Here is a 16,870-nt window from a genome sequence, read left to right on the forward strand (position 1 = left end):
GCATCTCCAGCCACAGCGAGAGGAACCGTATGAGCTCCTGGGCCCAGTCCCAGACCCCTCACAGGCCCCGTGGAGCAAACTGCTGAAAACGGTGCCAGAGCCAAGCGGGGCGTCTGGCCTCCCCTCTTCGTGGTCCTGACCACGAGGCGCCCGGCCCATTCAAACGAGCCTTCTCGGCACCCGGGATGGCGCTTCTCCCCCAATCCACAGATGTTAGCCTCTGAGAGCCACCGGTTCTTGGCGCTGGGGGGTGGGGGCAGGAGAGAGAGAAGACAAAGAGCCACACCTCGGGGGCCCTGGAATGCTGGAGTCGCCCTGGGGTGGGGTCTTTGCTTCACCCTGGCAATCCATCAGCAAATCCATCAACTGTCCCTCTGAACACACGTGGACTCCGCCCCTTCGGTCCACTTCCGCCTCCTCTTCCCAGCCCCTCCCTCCAGCGGCTGCAGCGGGGTCTCCTCTGGCCTCCTGTTTCCTCCCTCTTGCCGCCTTCCAGTCCATTCTCCCCATGGCAGCCCCAGCCATTTTTTTAAAAACAAAAATCAGATCACTTTACCTCCCTACTTAAAATCCTCCAGCAGCCTCTGGTCACCCAGAGTAAAAGCTCCAATTCCCCCTGGCATGCCTGAGCCCTATGCACCCTGGCCCCTGCCCTGTCCCCGTCCCAACCACTGGGACCTTCTTTCTGCTCACCAAACGTACTGAGCTCGTCCCATCGCGGGACCTCTATACTGGTTGTTCTTTCTTTGTGGAATATTCTTCCGCCTGCCCTTCAGATGGCTGTCTGCTGCCTATCCTGTGACCTCAGCTAATTGCCACCTCCTCAAACAGGCCTCCTCTGATGACGACCCCCAGGCACCTCTCGCCACCTCATCCCATGTCCATTTCCTTGTTCTTTTGCGGGTTGGACCGATGTCCCCTCGCCCAACCAGGACTCCCTGAGAGCCAGGGCAGTCTTGTCCACTCTGCCTTTAGTGATCAGCAGACCCCAGACCCTCCACAACTGGAAAATAATCATGAGCAGCTCTCCTGTGGCACAGACAGAAAAGGGGCAAGTCTGAGCTAGACAGGATCGGGCCCGTGAACGAGGCCTAGACTCAAACTCGTCCCCTCGCCCACACTGTGGCGTCGTGAGGCGGGACGCGTCGGAGACCACGGGTCACCCCTGACTCAGAGAACACCGGCCTGTGGCCAGACTCAGCACCTGGAAAGGGCTAGGTGAGCGAGAAGGGGCTCGGCCACCACAGTCCCCCTCGGAGCTCTCGGAGGTCCCGAGCTTCATTCTGAGGCCCAAGCCAGCCAATGGCAGGACGCGGGAGTCCCTCAGGCCCCGTGGAGCCCATACCCTAGGCCGGGTGTAAATCCCAGCTGGCAGGGCCCCTGGGAGTCAGCACCGAGTGGAAACTTCAGAAAGGGAAAAACTAATGGGCATGTTTTGCCAAGGGAATGAGGAAAACAAAAAGCCCGCGGCTGAGAACAGAAGAGGCGAATGTCCCCCCTCGACGAGGGCTCCACGGGCTCTGTGGCACCCGGCTCACGTGCCGGGCATAGCGGGGCTGGGGAGCCCATCCAGATGCTCGAAGACGTGAGGGCCCGCTGTCCAGGACCCGTGCTCACCGAGGAAGCAGGCAGGGCCGGGCCAGAGCGCCCAGGAAGGCCTGGTGCAGGTGCTGGTGCCGAAACCCAGCAAGATGGCCGTCTATGCAGCCAGCAGTCAGCACCGCCCACCACCGCCAGGGACAACGCGGCCCGGCTTAAGTGTGGACAGACCGATTCCAAGGGGGTGATCGCATTCTGGACACCAGGAAGGGGAGTCTCAGCCGCAATGTCGCTCCACCACACCAGCCAAAGCGCATATTTACATCTGATTTGCAAATCCCTGGGCTGGATCTACAGCTCCTGCTAGTTCCTGTGGGGGCATGGCCAGCAGTCCTGGGGACCTCTCAGACCTCAGTGGGCACCGAGGCGCTCATCTGTACAAGTGCTTTCTATCTGCAAGTTTAAAGTCCAGAGCTGCAGAGCCCGGCTGTTCAGGGAGGGGCAGGACACACCTACTCGTGGCGCCCACGGGACGGAGAGCAGAGGAGGGTGACCCCAGGCTGCTGACTCCCATCGGGCATACACTGGAGAGGCCACCCCTGGCCTCGCCCTCCCAGCCATTCTCTGGGTCCCCAGCCTTAACTTTACCAACACTCGACCCCTCCAGGCTGGTTCCCTTAAGATCGTAAGAAAACACTGGCTGAGTAATAACCAATATGTGATAAGTCCCCTGCCGTGTGCCGACTCCCGACCCCTAAAGCCACGTTTGATACCTGCAGGTAAATATCTGACAGTACCAGCCCCTTGGATTACCCATCGCTGACATACATGACCTGCCTTAGGCAAAGGGGGACTTCTGAGTCTGGATCAAAAGACACTTGTGGCTTCTCCTCTCAGGTGGGTCCTGCCTGGGCTGGGGGCCCACCTGAGAGAGGCCCAACAAGTCACAGGTGAGCTCCGAGCGGAGCAGCAGCCTCTGGATATGCAGACGGGCGGGACTCACTGTTCACAGAGATGACGCTGCAAAGTGACCTGACGCTTAGCGCCAGGAGCGGTGTCTGCTAGGGCGCAGGCCTCACCTGGAATACCTGCAGGCTACTTACTACCTGTAATGCTCGCAGGATTCGTAAAGATCATTTAGTCCGATCTCTTTATTTTACAGGTGGGGAACCAAGATCCAGAGGGGAGAAAGCAGCGAGTCGGCAGCAAAGCCGGGGCCAGTAGGTAGGTGCCCTGCTCCCGGGCCAGGGTTCTTCTGCTAATCTTACATTTTCCCACTTTCGCCTGGGGGAGTGGGGGTGCCTGAGCTACTACCAGGTCAGAAGCCACTGAGAAAGGCCTGGGCAGTCTCTTTCCTAAGGAGGAACCCCCAAATACAGCTCCCCACCCACATTTTCCAGCGACGTACTGGGAATCTAGAGCAGCTAGCTACCTTTGCATCCCAAGAGGCCGGGGTCCGAAGTCCATTCCAGAACACACCACTGGAGCTGTGGGACCCCTTCGACAGGAGGGGCTACTGGCCGTGGCAGCTGCGAGGGCAGGTGGGATGGAGGGGGTCTTTGCCTTCAGCCAGTGATGCCTACCAAAACGAGAAAGGAAAACGGATTATTAGGCTACAGTTGAGACTCACAGAAGGTACGGTTCTGACGTCTTGCACAATAACCAGCCAGCGAGGTAAGAGATTCCCGAAGCTGCTTGCCAATCAGCAGACGGCATTGCTGTGGCGCATGTCATGCCTGACTCGACGACCAAGGCACCCTTTGCACAACTATTAGCCAACTGCTAGGCAGCTGTCACACCTAACGAAAGAATCAAACAGGTAGAAACAATAATAGACCGATCAGGTGCCACCCCCAATAACAACAGAGGACTCACACCCAAGGCTCCACACTGGGGTGAAAGGTCAGCCTGACAGTGGATCAAACCAGATCAGACCCACACAACCGAACCAACCCCTGGGCTCCCCAACCTCCCGCTCCCTCCAGACTTTCCCTTGGCCAGCTCCCAGCTGCTCCCATGACCCCCCGGTGGCCTTATGGGAGGATACCACAGGTGTCTCTGCAGCTACCCCGGATGGTGACTTTGGTGTCTCCTCTTTTCCTTCCCCCCACTCCTCTGGTACTCTGCCATTTCACCCCACAAAAAAAAAAAAAAAAAAAAAAAAAAGAAAGAAAGAAAGAAAAGAGGGCACGCACACAAACCCTGGCAGGGGGCCTTTGAGATTCGTTTGTTATAGGTATTGTCGGGCCAAAAGACCGTGGCCAGAGAAAGTTGGTGCCCTGCTACCGGCAACCTTTGTGTCAATTTAAGCAAATATTGTGGTGTTTCCATGGTGATTCCTGTTTTGAATACACTCACTTTTTAAAGGGCTTTTCCTGTTTGCGTTTCAACTTCAAACCTGTAAATATTTTTGGCCTTTTTAGAAAAATTAGCCCATGGGCGTGCAAACACAAACACACCTTGGACCGCGGCACACGACCTCCCAGGCGTGGAGGTCCAGCCTCGTGAAGGTGAGAGCGGGGCGGCGGGCACCCAGAGGGGCTCTCTGTCCACGCTCACACCCACCCGCATCAGGGGCTGGCACCAGGGAGGGTGGTGGCTGGAATTCTGGTCCTTCCCTTGCCCCTGGGCTGGGGTATTGCAGCATCCTCAGCGCCTCTGTGTGCCTGAAGTGTGTAAGTGGACTCGGCCCTGACTCCACAGCATGGCATGGTGTGGGCAGCCACCCGGCAGGTTCTCCAACTTGGCCCAGCCCTCAGGTCCTCCGGGGCCTCCCTGGAGGACACGAAGCCCTCCCCTCTTGCCTCCTGAGTCTGGGCCATGAGTGGGAGGAGGGGCTGGCGCTTCAAAGGCGAGAATTCCCAGCATCAGCTCTACCCCACCGCCGCTCCGGGGCAACGCCACCCAGAGCAGCTCCCTAGGGAAAACCATCGGGGGGTGGGGGGGTGGCCAGTGACAGTGGTCCGGAGCTCGGATCAGCCTGGCTCCCACCCCACCCTTCAGCGGCGCACAGGGTTAACAGCGGGTTTCCTGGTTTCCATGGATTCCCGCCAAGCCCCTAATGTGAGTTTCGTGTGATTTGGGGGAAGTGGATTTCCTTTGTTTTCCAGTTTGGGAATATTTTTTTCTTTAAAAAAGAGGAAAAAACACTTTAATGGGAACTTCAGGGCCACTGAGAGACTCACTCTTCTGGGCTCTAACACTTTGCCGCTGCTTGTTGGTCCGGAATCCCCCAAAGCCCTGGGCAGCCTACCCATCAGCAAGATACCTCCAAGCTCGAGAAAGGGGTGCCTCAGACCACCCACGGCTCCCCATTCCAGAACACTCTTCTGCTGGGGGGGGGGCTCTACTCCAGTGCCCAACAGAATGACCCCTGCCCCACCCGAGAGCCAACATCTTATACGGCGAACACGCCCCCCCCTTCCAGGCACACACATTTCCCCAGAGAAAAGGTCAAGGGAAACAGTCCCACCTCCCTCATTCTCGGCAAGCAACTCGAGAGACCGAAGTCTGATCGCACATGAACGGTGAATACCAACAGTGCCAGGGTCTTATGTCCTGGTGCAAGAGCGGGGCCCAGTTAAAGGGGGAGATGGTGCGCTGGGCCCCGGCGAGGCCCTTCCCTGGCCTCCTCCAGCCCAGGGAGAGGCATGTCCAGGGCAGAGGGAGCTTCCCAGCTTTGGCAGCAAATGCAGCTAAATAAAGGGTGTGCTCAGGCCACCTCCCCCTCCTCCTCAGTCTTCCCCATTCCTGCCTTCCTCCAGCCCTGCCAGGGTGTGGCCTTGCTCAGGGACTGTCCCCAACTAAGTGGCCTGACCCATTTACCAAACCAGGGCACAGGCCCCAGGGCTGTGGCAGCCTCACAAATCCCGGTCAGGAGGTACAGGGCCCAGAGGATGGAGCTCTCTGGCCAGCATCTCCAGGGGAAGGTGTGAGAGCCATGTGCAGCTACAGAAATAACACTGGGCCCAGAACCGGAAGACTCTGAGCCCCAGTTCTGCCACTTCACGTGCCACGGGCCCTCGGAAAAGCCATCTCATCCCCCTAGGGTCCAGCTTCCTCACTGGTCAAAAGGAAATGGCGCCCTCTTCCCTCTGACCTAGCAGCCGGGGTGGGCCATCAACGGAGGTGTGAAAGGTGTTAACAGTGCTCCGGAATGTTCCCAGCCACCACCACCCTCTCCTTCCACGTCTCCTCAAGGTGACCTTCCAGAATCTACCCCAAGCAGGCCCGCATGCCCCTCTGCTCTGCTCCTCATGCACCCCTCACTGTGGCATTTAAATCCGCACTAAAGTCATTTGTTCACAAGTCTGTCTCTACCACTGAGTTTTTAACTCCCCAAGGGCAGAGACCAGGTCCTAATTATCTGTGCGTCCCCGGCATTTAACACAACAGCTGGCCCACAGTGGGCAGCGTGAACGTTTGTGGAACTGAACTAGTCCCTGATTTCGTGTCAGAATCAGATGGGCCTGGGCAGCTTCATCGCTCTCCAGCGACGGAATATGGCTTCGGCGACTTTCACGCTCTGTTCTGTTCGGTTCCCCTAAGCCTCAACCTGTATCTTGGTCTCTCCTCCCTCCTCTGTTAGCACCAGGAATTAATAACTTTCAAGTTCAAGGGCGCTGCTTGGTCGCTTGATCCGCTTCCAACTGATTCCAATAAGAACTAGCCGAGCACCTACTATGTGCCAGGCAGCATGCGGGGAGCAGAAGGCATACTAGATGCCTCCAATCCACCAAGCGCCTTGCTAAGTGCTGTCCATACCTGATGGCACCAAACCTTTACAACACAGAGTAGGAAGGACATGGTCCCTGTGGACAGATTGGGACGGGCAGGCACAGAGATACGGAGTAACTTGCCAAAAGTTACAGCTCGCAAGTGCTACAGCCAGGCCCGGACTTGGGATTGACGGGCTCCAAACCCGACTCACTTAAAAGATCCTCTTTGTCCCCGCCCAGGATCTCAGCAGCCACCCACACCTACTGGATCTCGGTTCTGCCCTCCAAACAGGCCTCCTTCCAATCCCAGAGCCAGCAGAAAGCACTCGAGATTGCGACCAAAGGGAAGGCGCAGGCCGTGCTCAGGTGCCTCCTTCTGGCTGGGCTCCGAGTGTGGGAAGGTGAGGCCTACGATGACGCCCCTGGTGAGCGGAGGGACCCCTGAATCTCGCTGCCAAATGGGATGCAGGCAGTCGGCCCGGCCTCCTGGAGGCCATGTCATCTGATGCCACGGGGACAAGAAGGCCGCGCAGGAGAGGGCCGCTCTAAGTCAGGAGGTCTTTATCTCCAGACAAGGGGCAAGCCAAGGGGCTTTATTTATCTGGGGGTGTGGGGCAGAGATTTCTGCTGCCTCCACCACATCGAGACCTCCCACCCCAATGAATGTCTGCCTCAGGGACAAGGGATTGAGAAACAGGGCCACAGAAACCCCTGATTTTCACCTGAGTGAATGTGTGTGTGTGGGGAAGGGGCACCCATCACCTCCCCAAAAGAGGGAAGCCACCGGGAAAAAGGGGTGGGGAAACGTCTACACGAGAGGACAAAGGGGAAGAAGATCGGGCCGGGGTGGGAAGAGGACAGAGCCCTAATGAGCAGATTTCATAAACCACCCGGAGTGAAAACAGAAACACAGACGCGCACATTGCCCAACTCCAGGGCTGTGTGGAAAAGGAAAAAAAAACACAATAAAAAAATCCACATCTTAATACAAAAATCCTACATGATGTGTCGTGGCACGAAAGTGTTTTTCACTGCATTTTTCATCTGTGATCTCACACGGCCTACGACGGGTACGCCCAGTGCAGTCGGTGTTTGATGGTAGGTATACAAACAGAGCGAACCCATCCACCACCAAGCGAAGCAAGGGCAGCGAATGTTCCCGTCGGTCCGTGCTGGCATCTCACGGCTTCAGGCGGCCTCCGGAGGTGGCTGCTACGTTGGCTCCGCGAACGGGCCCCTTTAGACCTCCGAGGGAGAAGTAAACGGGGCAAGAACACAGCTCGGACGGGAGGAAACACGTCGTGAATCAGACGTCCACGAGAACGCCTGGCCGGCTGTCACGTGGCCTTTCTGCACGTACGGCGCTGTCCTGCTGCCAGCCAGGGACAGAGGGGACCCACACTCCAGGGGCCCTCCTGCGTGTCACTCGCCCCAGTTACTCTCCGTCTCCTTTTAGTCCCACCCCTCCCCCTTTTTAATTGTTGGATGAGTTTACAGAGCTGTGTGCCAAAAACAATCAACTCTAGGGAACGGAGTTATACAAAAAAGGGCGTGTCGCCAGAGGGAGACGTATATCCATGGAAACCACCACCTTTCACAGCAGCCTAGGTGAAGCCAGGGTGAGGGAGATGGCGTGGGGGAGGGGAGGTACACTCCGCCCAGAGCAGGGCTCCGGAAAATGGCGGGGTCACTGAACATGAAGGAGCCACATACTATGTCAGGAAGGGTCAGGAAGTGGGGTCTGCCGGAGACCCCCACCAGGCCAGGGCTGTTGGAACATGCATGAGCGCACACACACATGCACACACACACGTGTGCACACACACACACACACACACACACAGTGCCACCCCACTTGACCACCGGGACATCATAACATAGTGGTACGGTGTACAAGCTCTAGAGCCGGACTGACAGATGTCAATCTTGCCTCTGCCGTTCTCAAGCTGTGTGACCCTGGGCAAACTACTTTAACCTCTCCGTGCCTCAGTTTCCCCCCCCCCAACAAAATGGAGATGATAACAGATCTGAATGGAGAGGGGTGGGAGAGAGGTTTCCAGACTCTGTCACAGTGGAGGAGGAAAGAACAGTTGGCATTTATTAAGTACAAAGGCTTTTCATACGTTAATGTATATAATCATCACAAGAATCTGACAAGGCGTATCATTGCCTCAACTGGATAGTCGAGGAACTAAGACTCGACTCAGAGAGGGATGCGACCCACCCAAGGTCACGACACTCACTTAGAGAAGTGATCTGAACCCAGGCCTGTCTGGCACGACCCATAATACTGCTCGTCGGGGAGAGGGAGGGAAAAGCGTGGGAAGCAGGGGCCTTCGGGAGGTTGGTTCTCTTTCCAGACTGGACTGAGATGCAGTGGGACCCAGCCACGTTTTCCCCGAGCTTACAAAGGGAAACGGAAATCCTCCCAGCCAGCGACGGCGGATGGAAGAAACAGAGAGCGTGGAAAAGCTGAGAGGGCCCACAGGGCCAGGTGGCCACATTCTTCAGGAGTTCCTGTCCCAGTCCTGACCCCTGACCCCAGACCCCAACGATGCCCTCTGGCCCTTCCCTCTGCCCAGGCAGGCACCTCCAGACGCAGGAGGTCCCTGGAGGGAAAACAGCAGATCTTGGGGCTCACCTCTTGGCCATAGAGGTCCAAAGCCTGGGAAAGGTTCTATACCTGAGTCAGAACCTTGTCAACAACTCAACCATCTGCCTTTCTAGAACCTAGGCAGTTCTCTGAAGGAGATGGGGCGAGGGGAGCATAGGGAAGCTACAGCTCCCCCTATTGCACAGGCCTCCCCTATCGCAAGGCCAGGCCCAGCAAGGCCCAGGGAGGTCTGGGAGGCCGAGAGCCGGAGGCAGAGGCTGCCTGCCCCAAGCGGTCTGGTCTTCGTCCTGCTTGGGGGTGGACGCCATGCAGGCTTGGTGGCTTAGCCCTTTCTGCCGTCGACCACCCCAACTCATTCAGATATTTCCTCTCTCACTTGCTTTTTTTAAAAAAATTTTAATGTTCCCTATAATTCATCCATCCCAGAAGATAATCGATAGAGCCCGTAATGAAAATCTGAGCCATGTTTTATGATCTGCGGCGAGCAGAAAGGGCCACATCAGCAGGTCCGGTTTGGGCTCTCCCTATCTGTCTTGCCCACTGCCCCGGGGATTACTCCCCCAGCTGGTCCTGTCACTGGCCCCCACCCAGAGCTCTGCCCTCGGCCAGGGAAGGAGGTCTGCCCAGCTGGAGAAGAGGCTTGGCCTAGCACCCTGGCATCACCCCCAGGACCTCAACACTCACTCCGCCGACCCCAGTCACAGGATGGTCACCAGCCATGGCAAGGTCTTCCTGGAACTGCCCCCCGATCTGGGCCCCAGCCTCCACACCCTGCAATCCCACAGCTGCCTTCGGTCAGGGTCCTTCTGGAAGCCTGAAGACCCTCACTCGGACCTGGAGGCCCGCACAGGCCTTGGGAGCCAGGGCAGCCCCCTACCATGGCGCTCCCTGGGGCTCCCTGGGGGCGCTCCAGAGTACGCCTGGCCCGGTGGAGGGTGGGCTGCTATTGCTCATCTTTTTCTATATCAAGTGCGTCCCTCTGCCTCCCGGTTTCTGCCCTGTGCGACAGAGGGTGGTGGATGAGCCAGCCTGAGACGAGGCACCTTCTCCCCTCCTGCTCTGCCAGGGCCGAAGGGGGCGAGGGTAGGAAGCGGAGCCCCGCTCCTTGCCCTGGCACCACCACTGAACGCCAGTCAGCAGGCGAGGCCCTGCTCCTCCCAGAATCCCCTGCTTCCTGGCACCAATCAGAGCCCAGAAGATGCTCCAACATCTCAGGAAGAGATTCAAACCAATACGAAATGTGATTCCGCCACATCATGGACTACCATGCAGCCATTAACAGACATTTACAGAAAGCAGGAAATTACTAACTGAAAAAAACTCATATGATTCCATCGTTTAGAATGTTGTCCAGCATGGCGGCCACTGGCCACACGTGGCTATTGAGTACTTGAAGTGTGTGTGTGTGTGTGTGTGTGTGTGTGTGTGTGTGTGTGCACGCGCATGTATGTGGGGGGGGTCTACATTTTTTATTTTAGTTAATGTTAGTTAATTTAAGTTTAAATAGCCGCATGTGACTAAAGGCTACTATACTGGATAGCACAGGGTTAGATAATTTCATCAATATAAAAAAATTCTTAATAAAATCTTGTAAAGCTTATTATCTCAAGGCAGAAATAGTTAATATTTAAGAGTGCCATGTGCCAGGTTCCGTGCTCAGTATTTTATATGGGTCATCGAGCAGAATCCTCACCACCCTCCAGATCGTTATCCACACTTCACAGATGAGGAAACTGAGGTTCAGCAATTTTAAGTAGCTTACCCACAGTCACACCACCAGGTGTCAAAACTCAGGCATGAACCCAGCTCCCCCTGTTCCCCTAACCCGCACTTTTAACAACTATACTACATATTTTAAAATTCTTTTCTTCACACTTTTGTATGTATTCCCAAGAGCCACAAGCATAAGTTATAATCAGGGAGAAAACGTGTTTTTCTTAAAAGACCCTAAAAAGAAGCAAATCTTTTTTTTCCCAGGAGAGGAATGTCTGGGTAGGTTAATGGGGCCTCTGGCCAATTGGGCCTCCAGCTTTTGGCTGGGAAAGGAAAAGGCAGCATGGGCACGGGTCCCCTCTGCCCCCGAGGCTTCTTCTGCCTAGATGCCTGGCACTGAGGAGGCCCGGGACCCACAGAGGATGCTGGGCCTACGACTTTCCAGCAGCCAAGCTGCCAGTGGGATCCAGTTTCCTCCCGGCCCCACCCGGAGTCAGTTTCTGACAGGTTTCCTCAGCAGTTTTGCAATCCTCACCCAGGTCCACATCTTAAAAAAGGCAGCCGGTCTACAAAAGACAACACATGCCATCCTTACCCTTGGACCACCACCCTTTCCCACTACCTTCTAGAAGAGCCAGGAACTTCGAGCCAGCAGCCCGAACCTGGGTCTGCCCTCTGTGGGCACAGAGAGGCTGGGTTTTCCCAGGAGAGACAGCCACTGCCCCTGTTCACACCCACCCTACCCCCCTTGGGACTGCATCTGGGTTCAGAACAAGGGAGACGGACAGAACTCTCTTGGAAGGTCCGTGATGGAAGGGGGTGTCCCAGCAAGCACGGAACCCGGCTAGAAATGGAATCAGGGAAAGTGCCAGGTTGTTTCTGCTCGTTTTCCGTAGCGCCAACGGGGTGCAGGGGACAGGGAGCAATTACCCCAGTTGGTCTGGTTTCCATTTCAGCCTTTGTTTTTTTTTCCCCCAGAGGTGCACAGATTGTTCCGGTTTCGGGGTAGGCAGGACAAATGTCCTTACTTAGAAGATTTATTATTATTATTATTATTATTATTATTATTATTAATTTTTGGTTCCCGGCTGTTGGCAGTTCTCTGTCATTCCCAGTCTACCTGAAGTTCCCCTTGGATTTATATATTTATTTTTGGGGTTGGTTTCAGGTGCTTCTAGTTTATCAAACAATCAGCCCTGTGAGGTACGCTGGGTGTTTCCAGAAATTACATCACAAAAAATCATGCAATTAAAGCGTAAGGGAAAAAAAAACATAGCTGTTGCTTAATTTCGTATTTTAATTAGCGACTTATTGTAAACGTAGACTTTTAAAATGGAGGCGCCTAAGCAAAGCCAGTAAACAAGTTTTCCTAATGAATTAATTTCGCCCCTTTCCCTCCTCCTCTTCGGCCGCCCAACTGTCATCTTCCAGATTTTCTTTGCCCTCTTTTTTCTTTCTCACTCCTTAATCTTTGCCCAACACGGATTTGAAAAAGAATACCCACCCCCTCCCCAAATAAAATTGAAAAATGAAAACTCTGGCACTGAGGGCTCCTACAAGAGCCCAGGCTTGTATGACTACAGAAGAAGCCGCAACATTGAAGGTCCTGGCTGAGGACCCAGCGTGAAGTTAGCCACGGCACCCCTCGCCTTGTCCCCAGCCCCGCTTCGCCGCTGCCAGACCGCTCTCTGCTGGGTCCCCGAGATGCCTCTGCCCCTGCGAGTGCCCTGAGCTCAGGAGGCGAGAGAGGAAAGCCCAGCGCAGAGCCGACTGCCAAGGCGACAGCGAGGGCGTGGAGGCGTGGGTCACCTGCAGCCCGAGCGGGAATGAGGAGAGGAGACCTGGAGAGAGGGGGCAGCTAGGGGGCTGTGAAACCCAAGGGACCCCCCGGGCTGCCTCAAGGAAGGAGGAGAAGGGGCCCAGGAGGGAGGAGGCAGAGGAAGCCTGCAGCCAGGGAAAGAGAAGCTGGAATTAGAAGGGTCTGTCCCGGTCACATGGCAGCTCCGAGAAAGGGCACATCCACCTGCGCCAGGCCCCCCGGAAGGGTAGGCGCAGACCACTCTCGTTGACCTATCTGCCGTCACTGGCACAGAGTCCTGCTCCTCCCTCACGGAAAGTTCCCCTCGGGAGGGCGGGCAGGAGGGAGGGCAAGTTAATTTGCCTCTTTGAGCCTAGTTTCTTGGAGAGAAGAGAGAGGACAGCGGCAGAGTTCACAGCTCTCCGTTCAGTCCCACTGCCCCAGGAAGGGCAGACGAGCCTCGGATGTCCTACTGAAGGGAAGACCCCCAGAAGCCGCCTCCGCCCCTCGTCAGCAGTGAATAGCACCGGGTGCCTCCGTGTCTCTGTTCCCTGGGGAGCATCTGAGCCCTCTTGTCACTCTAAGAGGCTAGGCCATCTCGACAAAGGCAGGTGTCCACCCAGAGCACCGGGTAGGAGCACGCCTCCTCCCTGGCGCTGTCACCTCCAAAACTAACACAGAGACACAGTGGCGGAACAGGTTTGCTTCATGGACTCTTGCGGGGGCAGGCCAGGGTGCTCGGCATCCTGAGCAAAGCCCCGCAGTGGCCATCTTTATTCTGAGCGGGAGGAATCGTCACGGTGGGCTCAGAAAGGCTGTCGCTCACCTGCTCGATCCCCCCTCAGACCACCTTCAAGGTGGGGTCCCCCTTGCCTCTGACATCAAGACCAAACTTGGGCCTCCTCCCCTAAATTAGAGCAGGTGGCCTCATGACCACACTGGTGGTGGGGAGGAGCACTCAAGAAGGCTCTAGAACACCTGGTGGCAGAATCCTGGCCCCGACTCACTAAGGTTCCCAAAGAAAGGAAGGAGGAGAGGAAGGAAGAGCCAGAGAGGAAGGAGCTGGTCCTCCATGTCATCACGCACCGGTGGGAACCCAGACCCAACCCCACGACAGATCCTGCTCGGTTTCAGCTTCAATCGGAAAGGAAAGCTCCCATCAAACATGGGCTGGGCAGGGATGTGGGCACTGAGATTAGGAATTTGGAAAACCATCTGAGGAAGCTGGCCCTGGGAAGACAGCAACAGGATTTAATGCCTTATCCTGGCTGTCTGGTAAACACCCTGAACCATCCCCGCGCTCCGTTAGGCAGCCTCGGATCCTCAGGTGTGCCGGCGACGGGCAGGTAGAGACAGACGTGGGCAGAGACGGGAAGGGAGGGAGTGTGGGCCTGTGGGGGAGGGGAGGGGAGGAGCTGGCCTGGGAGGATAGGATGGGTGGCAGCCAAGCCAGACAGTCAATGAAACAGCTGACAGGTGCAGGGAAGGGGGGGGCGGGGAGAAGAGGTGAGCCTGGGAGGGGGTTTGGGATACTTGAGGATGCCGCTGTCACACGCCAGGGGGCTGAGAGGGAGAAGAGGATGGGTCAGAGGCCTGTGGCTAAAGTCCTAGTAGTTCAGGCCACTTTTTCTCCCAATTAAAGGAAAAACTGGGGAGATGCTATGGACCAGGCCACAGACCCCCCCCCCCAAACCAAACAGGCCAAAGCAGCAGGTGGGGGGCCAGCTTCCAGGGCTTACCGTGGCCACCTGTGAGAACTATCTGCTGGTGTCCTTTAAGGTCACCCTCTCCCCAACACATACCCCTGTACCCTACGCTGAAAAGAAAGTCAAACCAATCAAAACGGAGCATCCTTCTGTTTCTAGGCTGGACCTGACGCGTGATAACAAGTGTCAGGAGCAGCCGGGAGCGTGGGGAGCAGCCCTGGAGCGGCTCAGAGGGGTCTCAACCCTCCAGAGGTAGTTTGGGGAGCTTTAGAGTAGATGAGCAGAAAAGAGTTGCCCGGGGTCCTACTCATTCAGGGGAGGACTACCTTGGCTGTGATTCCAGCACAGAGGTTGAGCCTAAGAGTCACTCCCAAGGCCACCTCCACCACCAGGCCCAAGCAGGCCACACCACTAATCCCCCTTTCTCATTTCCGTCTGCTCCTTGACGTAATTACAGTTTTGGATTGACATGTACCCGGACTGTGACACCCTCCACCCCGCCTGATGCTCTCTCTCTAAATCCCTGGGGATATGGGCTGTATCTCCCTGTTCTCGGAGACTCGGGAACCACCTCGAAAGCTAAAAGACGCACCACTTTTAAAATGTTCTCAACTCTGGCTTCTTCAGCAACACTCACAAAGCTGTCATGGCCACGGCCCCCTCCGCCAGCTCAGGTCCTCCCTCTCTGCCCCCTCAGCTGGGGGCCCAGAGCCACCAGGGCCTCCTGTGCACTCAGCAGTGGGAAGGAGGCTCCCGGCCTGTTATGAGGCCTTGCCTTCTGCACATCCCCTAAACCCCACCGTCCCAAGAAATTCCATCCACAACCCCTGATCCAAAAGGAAGCCAAGGGCACAGATGGAGAACTCCCCTGCAACAATAACCACAATAACCACCCAAAGTCTGCTCCAAACGTGACCCTGTCGGCCCTGGAGGAACCACCAGGAAGGGCTGGGAGCCACCCCCTCTGCCTTGGTGCCAAGCTGCCAGCCGCCCACAAGCAGAGCACTGCTCACACCCAGAGCTCACACCTTCTGCAGTCAAGGGAATCCTCAAGTGTCTTCTGCCACGATTTCTGCTCCAGTTTCTTGCACACAATCTCTCCTCCGGTTTCTCAATTCTGGCCTTGCCAGTATCAACAGTTTGAATCTTTACATTAAACACACACACACACGCACACACGCACGCACGCACGCACACAACACTTCTGAAAGAGGGAGAGAGAATAACATGCACTGAGAAAAAAACCCACAAGACCTAGGGCTGGAAACCGGTGTCGCCGGCTCCCTGTTTCCCCCGCACCAGGCAGGCGGCCAGAGAACCCTGGGCAATACACGCCACAGACCTCGCCAGACATTAGAACACTTGTTCGGGTCCCTACCTTTGGAAGCTGGTCCCCCAATGCATTGCTTTGGGCCATTGCTGCTGATAATTTTTCGGAGATAAACAAACCGGTTTGGATAAAACAAGAACCAACCTGAATTCTTCACCCAAAACTCAAAATGAAACTCTCCGATCGCCCCTTTCTGTCCTTTCTCCGCCTTCCCATGCCACTAGCTGGTTCCCTAAAATTCAGATGACTGGATTTTTTTTTTTTTTTTTTTAACTTTGCCAAGCTGGTGTCTGGCCTGGGTCTTTCTACCCGGCTCCCTTGAAGCTCAGGGTCTTTCCTCCACGTTCCTATCACTATTTTAAATCTACAGCCCCTTGAAAAGGTGTGTACGAGGCCTGGATATCTGGTCGACCCCTCCTTTCCAGGCACAGAGGGAAGAGGTTGCTCATTTCCCCTAGGGGGTTCACCTAGTTAATCCAGGCTCGATTTCAGGCCAGGGAGGAGGCCAAAGGGCACAGAGCAAAGACACAGCCCTGGGGTCTGTGGCCACAAGTATTACCAGTGAGGGACACGCCTGCCTACAGCCAGAATCACTTGTGCCTGATACTGTCATTCCTCTCCCACTTGATCAGGCCCCCAGGTCCCCCCACCCCCTCCGTGGAGCTTTCTTTGCTTTCTCCCCCAAGCTAGTCTGGAACCTCCTCCAAGGCCTCCTCCCAAGTCCCCATCAGTGGGGTCTGCTTGGTCCCTGTGGCTAATTTACACCCGTCAGGGTTTAAAATAGCAGAGGCATAAATGAAAAGTCCAATTTCTTCAAATTTGCATTGTAAAACCATCCTTCAACTTCCTTGAAATAAATTTTACTATTTTATTAGTGCAAACAAAATGGTAATAAAACACTAATACAGCGCCTTGTATCCAGGGGAAGAGCTAAAATTAACATAGAGCGAGCAGTGTTTGCTATTACATTCAATTACCTTTTTACTTGAGATTTACATTCTCATCCCCTTAATCTCCATAGTAGTGGCTTCAGAACCATCCCTGCCGGGCTCTGCCCTTCCGGAGCCCCCGCAGCTGGAGACCAGGCCTCCTGCCCAGATGGCGCCTACCCCTTTCACCACAGCTGCCTCCTGTCATAGGTAACACTTCTCGCCCCTGCTCTGCTCGTAATTTGCTCACGTCTCTGGCTCTCGGTACTCCGCAAGTTCAAACCGAAGGGCTCCGACACGAGGCACATTCAGACGCTCAGTTATCAATAGGCAGGTGCAGGGGGCATGAGCCGGGGGCCCTGCTCCGCCAGCCTGCGAAGGTTCTCCCCGGCATAGGAGAAAGGCAGGCAGCTCACGGGCGCCCTGGCAAAACTGGCATCTCTGGTTTGACAGGTTGTGGGAGAGGGTTTGCTGCATGGCACAGCTGGGGACTCTGGATTAGGGCAGGAAGCTCAGCCATCCT

The 16,870-nt window shown here is 55.8% G+C and overlaps 1 protein-coding gene across 2 annotated transcripts in view; it reads right to left on the reverse strand.

Annotated features, from left to right (window-relative positions):
* The window catches only part of CASZ1 (castor zinc finger 1), a 146,337-nt gene that overhangs the window by 111,447 nt on the left and 18,020 nt on the right, over window positions 1–16,870 (reverse strand). Inside the window, exon 2 of one of the 2 annotated variants that reach the window (XM_036228565.1) lies at window positions 2,972–3,118. The gene's annotated coding sequence lies outside the window, so the exon portion shown is untranslated. Of the gene's footprint in view, window positions 1–2,947; window positions 3,119–16,870 lie in introns of both variants that reach the window. The other variant, XM_036228568.1, reaches the window with a different exon arrangement.

This window comes from Rousettus aegyptiacus, unplaced genomic scaffold, assembly GCF_014176215.1.
Source record: "Rousettus aegyptiacus isolate mRouAeg1 unplaced genomic scaffold, mRouAeg1.p scaffold_m13_p_1, whole genome shotgun sequence".
Lineage (NCBI taxonomy): Eukaryota > Metazoa > Chordata > Mammalia > Chiroptera > Pteropodidae > Rousettus > Rousettus aegyptiacus.